We start from the raw sequence: 6,628 nt of genomic DNA, 5'->3' as shown, positions 1-6,628 counted from the left end.
ACCATAAGTGGGCGTGGCTACGCCCATTTTCCAAAAATTTATAATATTCTTATTTTTCGTCTAAAAATCATTGTAAATATCATTTTTGAGTAAATAAGCTTCAGTAGTTACTGAAATTAAAATATCGCAGTTTTCGTATTTCTAAAAATTACCGTTATATGGGAGGTAGGCGTGGTTATTGTCCGATTTTTCCCATTTTCAATACCATCCGTCCTACGCTAAAAAGAAGAACACGTACTAAGGCGAGTGCACCGTATACGTGATAGTAGTGAAACTTCTTTAAAAAAAACACATGTGTGCAGCGCACACCTGATAGAAAGCTTAATAAAATTAAACTACGAGAGAACGAGACAAATACAGTTAATTGTTGTTTCTAATGTTGATACCAAGTTGATAAGTTTTTATAATTTTTTTTATATATGTTTTTTTTTTTTTAATTTCTAACTTTTTCGGATACAAAGGATATGATCTTTTCGCTTTCGGTTTGAATACATCACTAAATTTAGATAACATTTTTAACAATTAATTTGAGAAAAATGAAACATTTACATCATTGTTTCGACTTTCGTTGATTTTAAATTTGGTATCTCAAAATAATCAGTTATCAAATAAAACATCTCATGAACTTAAAGGGTAGTTTATACAAACAAAACACCTCTTCGACGTAAAATTTTCGAGTGACGAAAGCTGAACTAGAAACTGACAGGAAATATTTTTATTTTTTCGGAACGTTGCAATGTTACGTCTACTTTTAGAAACACAAAATGGAAAAGCAAAAATTTAGCAACGATTCGAATGAATAAAAATATTTTCGTCGGTTTCCAAGGTAGTTAAAAAAATTCGTATAATTTTCCCCCTGAAATTGATATCATAAATTTTGTGTTTCTAGTTCAGCTTTCGTCACTCGAAAATTTTACGTCAAAGAGGTGTTTTGTTTGTATAAACTACCCTTTAAGTTCATGTTGTGCTTTTTAGATTTTCATTAATTAAAAAGTGTCTCAGTGTCCTGTTTAAGAGAAGGAGATTCGTGTTAAAATTTATTTTGTCCGATACCATAGAATTTGTATGACCTAGACATAATAAAACATCTACGAAACCGGAGAAAAAAAATAGTTTTCCTTGGTTTCGTTTTCGGCGATTTGGGTCACCTACATACATATTTATATGTATCAAAAATATAGTTTATGTTTACTTATTAACACAATCATTAAATAAGGTTGTTTTTCTGCGTTTCCCTTTTTCTGCTATTCCATAGCCCGTCTGTGAAATACAAAAACAAACAAACAAATACCTCGTGTCTTTTTTCACTTACACGTGCAGGTGTTTTTTTTCTTAATTTGCTGCAGGTGCCAATTCCCAGCTATAATGGCCCGTAGGGCTTCTAACCTTGGGGACAACAGGTTTGCTTCATTAGCTCCTAGTCCCCCATCAGTCAAAAAGCGGAAAAAATTATCCGAATTCCCAAATCTACCTGACCTGGTTTCGACAAAGTCTGATCCAAAATATATTGTTGTTTCCTCTAAAGACGAGAATAAACGCTTGACTAACTTTTCATGCTTCGCGGTAGAAAGATCGTTACACATCATAAGCAAAGATATCATCAGCGTATCGGAGCTTCGTGATGGTAATCTTCTACTTCTCGTCGAAAACAAAACAGCAGCACAAAAATTTATATCCGCCAAACAGTTGGCAGGACTTTGCGAAATCACGTGTAAGTACCACGATAACTTGAATTTTGTAAAAGGAACTATATACGCCCCATACCTCAACCACGTCTCAGAAGAAGAAATTGTGAAGAACTTAGAACAGCAAGGCGTAGTGTCCGTTTACAAATTTAAAAAACGTGATAATAAATCGGAAAATAGTGGTGTTGTCCTACTAACTTTCGACCTTTACAACTTGCCTCAGTCAATCAATGTGTCATGGCATAAGGCTCAAGTAAGAGAATACATCCCAAATCCCATGCGTTGCAAAATGTGCCAATTGTTGGGACACACAGCAAAGTACTGTAAAAACGAGCCTATTTGTGTCAACTGTAGCCTCCCTCCACATAGCAACAGCGCATGCATATGTACTAAGTGCGCAAATTGTCAGGATGAACATCCCTCCAATTCTAACAAATGCACCAAGTTCATACAACAAAAGGAAATTCTGAAAATTAAAATTCAGCAAAAATGCACACTGAAGCAAGCTAAAAATAAATACATAGCACAGCTACCCCAAACCTCATCCCCATCATCTTTTGCTGGCGTTGTCAGTAACGCTGCCAATGTACCCCTCAATGTACAATCAACCTCTCTTACCCCCACTGATAACATGCAATCAACAACATTAAAAACAAACCACATAGAGAATACGTTACTCCACATATGACTCCAAAAGTAAGCAACAAATTCGTACTTAAAACTCCTAAACCTATAGTCACAGAAAACGAACTATCGGAGTCCAACACAAACACTTCTGTCACCACTAAGAGTTTTCCATCGTCAGCAACCGCGAGCAACGAAGCTAGCCCTGCACAACCAACCCCATCTTTAAGTTTCTCGCCATTTACTAGCCTTACCAAGCAGCTTTTGAAAAATAACGATTATTTCACTTCACAATCTACATCACTAGACTCAGATGTAGATATTTCCTAAAAAAAAAAAAATCTTTTCCCTTCTTTTTGGTCTGTCTTTTGTCCTCCACTGAGATGACTTTCACTTTTTTGCAATGGAATATCAAAGGACTTATTAATAATTCGCACGAACTTCAACTTCTCATAAAAGAACATTCCCCGTCACTTATATCATTACAGGAAACCCACTTACCTCATAACAAAACTACAACCATTTCAAATTCGTATAATCATTATTTCTTTAACTTACCTCAAAACACATCCGGTAAACAAGGCGTTGCCGTCCTTGTAAGGAAAGATATCCCACATAAACAAATTCAGGTGCAATCAGATATATCAACTATTGCTATCGAAATTAACTTAGGATTTATTATCACAGTCTTATGCACATATAACCCACCACAACAAACTTTTCAATTAAAAGACCTACAAAATATTATTAAAAATTTTAAAACAAACCTGATTATAACTGGAGACTTTAACGCCTGGAGCCCCTTCTGGGGCTCCGGGGTAACAAATCAGCGAGGGAGAGTGTTAGAAGATCTTATCCTCACAGACAATTTTATTGTCCTCAACGATAATGCACCCACGCATTTCTCCACACACCAGTCATTCACGCATGTAGACATAGCTTTATGCTCAGCGAGTATTGCCCCAAAGCTTTCGTGTTCCACACTGGACTGCCTGCACGGTAGTGACCACTTCCCTCTGGTTACAAAACTTACATCCGCCATCTCAAACCCCGGCAAACCTAAGACAAAATTTAAAACAGAGAATGCAAACTGGTCCAAATTTAAAACAGTGGTCCTCTCAATGATCACTCAGGCCCCAAAGTCGAACAATGTTAATAAAGAAGCTAGTTTACTCCAGAAAGCTATCCGTACCGCTGCACACTTTTCAATGCCACAAACTCAAAGCAAACAACTCAAGAAAGTAGTTCCATACTGGTCCGCAAGCCTGAGCAGCCTGCGAGACGAAAAAAAGAGGCTTTGGTATACCTACCGGAGAAATCGGTCTGTATATAATCTTATTAACTACAAAAGAGNTTACCGGAGAAATCAGTCTGTATATAATCTTATTAACTACAAAAGAGCGATTTTCAAAAAGAACATGAAGGAAGCTAAACGGAAAAGCCTGGAGTCAATAACAGCGTCGATAAACCCTACCTCAAATCCAAAAAAGGTCTGGTCCGACATCAGAACTCTAACCGGCTCTAACAAACCCCCCACCATACAGTTTTTAGATACCAACCAGGGCCCTATCTACGCGCCAGAAGAAATGGCCAACCATTTCGCGACTATCTGGGCGGAGTATTCGGAAGACTCCAACTTCAACCAAGAGTTTATTTCAAAAAAATATAATACCATCAGCAATGAGTACATTAACNTACCGGAGAAATCGGTCTGTATATAATCTTATTAACTACAAAAGAGCGAACGCGATTTTCAAAAAGAACATGAAGGAAGCTAAACGGAAAAGCCTGGAGTCAATAACAGCGTCGATAAACCCTACCTCAAATCCAAAAAAGGTCTGGTCCGACATCGGAACTCTAACCGGCTCTAACAAACTCCCCACCATACAGTTTTTAGATACCAACCAGGGCCCTATCTACGCGCCAGAAGAAATGGCCAACCATTTCGCGACTATCTGGGCGGAGTATTCGGAAGACTCCAACTTCAACCAAGAGTTTATTTCAAAAAAATATAATACCATCAGCAATGAGTACATTAACACCACCAAACTTACTCTTAGCAACAGGATTGAATGTCCGTTTACCACATTTGAGTACGACTCCACAATTTCCGCGATGTCTGGTAAAACACCTGGCAGGGACAGACCGTGTCTAGTAAAAGAAAGGGTTATTGACTTATATAACGATATTTTCGAACACGGTATATTTCCGCACACGTGGAAACATGCCATAGTGGTTCCAGTCCCTAAAACAAATGGCCCCTCCACAATGACTTCCGGATATAGGCCGATATCCCTTCTGCCTTGCTTGAGCAAGGTACTAGAGCGAATCGTCGCAAAACGGATAATGTGGTTCGTAGTTACTAAAGGGTGTACAAGTCTCAATCAATATGCATTTAAAGAAAGTCATAGTACTATTGATGCCCTCTTATCGTTCGAAAATTTCGTTTCCAATGCCATCGCATCAAAAAATTACGTCTTTTCCCTTAGTATAGACTTCGAAAAAACCTACGACGGGATCGGCATTCACGTAGATTTGAGGCAACTTGCTAGATGGAAAATTGGTTTTAGAATTTATAATTTCGTAAAGAATTTTTTAACAAATAGGACTTTCTCCGCAAAAGTTAACAATAAATATTCTAAAACACACAAGCTTCAAAACGGCATACCTCAGGGCTTTCCGCTCTCGGTAGTTCTATTTATAGTTGCTTTTGATGAAATTAACAACATACTTAATAATTACAAAAGAATATCCTATGTAATCTATGCCGATGATGTCATTTTGTTCACTAAATGTAAAGAGTTATCACAAGTACATACGGATTTTAATCAAATCCTTACAGACATTTCCGTTTGGTCACAGAATTCGGGAGCATCTCTTTCTTATGAAAAATGTAAAATGTTACACCTTTGTAATAAACATGCTTGTCAAGCGCTTAATTTAAGTATCAACAATGTTAATATTGCGAACTGCGATAGCTTAAGAATCTTAGGTATTATTTTCGATAAAAAACTGACTTACAAAGATCATTGTACTTATATTAAAAAAAACCTAATAACTCGCCTTAATATTGTTAAGTACCTATCGTCGAAGCACTGCTTTGTACACCCAACAACGCTTATAAACATAACGAAAGCACTTATCCTGTCAAAAGTGGACTATGGCCTAACAATCTATGGGCACTGCTCAAAAAGTCAGCTTAAATTAATAACACCAGCATACCACGCGGCAGCTCGGAGAAGTATACGGGCTTTCCCTACTTCACCACTGAAATGTATTTTAATGGAAGCTGGACTTCCGTCCATACAAGAACGAGTAACTCATAACACACTGAGGCTAATTCCTAAAATACTTAACGGCAATAATCGCACGCTCAACAAATTGGTAGCTTCAGAAATTTTAAGAAAGAGACCACTAAAACGTAAGTCCACAATCGCCAGATGTATTTCTTTGGCGAAGGAACTAGGCCTTACACTTACACCAAAGACTCCAGTATTCAAAACACCGCCGCCTTGGCAATGCCTCAATAGTTTTATTTGTTCCGAGCTCATGGCCTATCACAAAACGAATACTTCACCACTAGTTTTTCGTAGTATTTTTTGCGAACTCAATACAGACCTTAAAAACAAAGGTTGGAATTTTTTATACACGGACGCGTCGAAAACCNGTCAATACAGACCTTAAAAAGAAAGGTTGGAATTTTTTATACACGGACGCGTCGAAAACCATTTTTCCTACAGAATTTGCAGTTGTCGACGAAAACAAAAATACCTTGCGTGCGGGTCTACTCTATCCTTTTTGCTCAGTTTACACAGCTGAAGCAGAAGCGATACGTCAATCGGTTAAAATTGCATTTATCACAAACAAGAAGTTTATTATCTGCACCGATAGTCTCTCCGCAATTAACATGTTGACTAATGTGAATAATAAAAACGCCCTTGCTTTGCCAATACGCTCCATGTTGTCAGAACAAAATGAAACGATAAAAATTATGTGGGTCCCAGGCCATGTTGGCATTGCCGGCAACGAAGCGGCTGACCAGAGAGCAAAACTTGCCACTAACGAACCACTAATTACTTGCCAGGCTGTNAGAGCAAAACTTGCCACTAACGAACCACTAATTATTTGCCAGGCTGTACTAAATAGTGACGTACTCCTACTAATCCAAAGGCAAATGACAAATACTAAGATACAGAATTGGACCAACTTCAGACATCACTATACTAATTACAACCTAGATGGAAAGAAACTTTAATATTAAAAGATTTACATTTTCTTGTTACGCCACTGAAGGCGAATTTATTTCGGTCTTACTTTCG

This window comes from Rhagoletis zephyria, unplaced genomic scaffold (assembly GCF_001687245.7).
Source record: "Rhagoletis zephyria isolate East Lansing unplaced genomic scaffold, Rhagoletis_zephyria_1.1 Rzeph_scaffold_06545, whole genome shotgun sequence".
Classification (NCBI taxonomy): Eukaryota; Metazoa; Arthropoda; class Insecta; order Diptera; family Tephritidae; genus Rhagoletis; species Rhagoletis zephyria.
The sequence above is the reverse complement of the archived record's forward strand: the minus strand, read 5'-3'. Positions refer to the sequence as shown.